This window comes from Pygoscelis adeliae, unplaced genomic scaffold, assembly GCF_000699105.1.
Source record: "Pygoscelis adeliae isolate BGI_AS28 unplaced genomic scaffold, ASM69910v1 Scaffold531, whole genome shotgun sequence".
NCBI classification, from domain to species: domain Eukaryota; kingdom Metazoa; phylum Chordata; class Aves; order Sphenisciformes; family Spheniscidae; genus Pygoscelis; species Pygoscelis adeliae.
This window is the reverse complement of record NW_008824116.1, coordinates 28,853-29,170: the sequence shown is the minus strand read 5'-3', so window position 1 is coordinate 29,170 and position 318 is coordinate 28,853. Positions and strand designations below refer to the sequence as shown.

Below are 318 nucleotides of genomic sequence, written 5' to 3'. Positions count from 1 at the left end.
GTCCAGCGCCCCACTGCGAGGGGACGAGGTCTGAGCCGAGGCCGGTCATGGTGGAGGCGCCAGCAGAGGCTGTGCCGCACGGGACGGGGCTGTGGAGGCACTGGGCTCCTGCACTCTGGAAACTCCATTTGAGAGCCTCATAAATTGGATAATTACCCGAGCTATTGAGTTTCCTTCTGGCCAGATCCGTCCCAGCCTCCCTGATGGGGCTCTCCAGTTGGTCCGTGAGATGGGCCCGTGGGACAGGGTCGGGCTGGAGACGAGGAGTGGCTCGGCTTTTCTCAAAAGACCCCCCCTGCCGGCTCTCCCACCCTCCTC

The 318-nt window shown here is 63.5% G+C and overlaps 1 protein-coding gene across 1 annotated transcript in view; it reads left to right on the top strand.

The window, feature by feature from the left end:
• SMG6 (SMG6 nonsense mediated mRNA decay factor) overlaps positions 1–318 on the top strand; it is a gene marked incomplete at its 3' end in the record, with an annotated part of 112,740 nt that overhangs the window by 96,929 nt on the left and 15,493 nt on the right. The gene's annotated exons all lie outside the window — the stretch shown is intronic.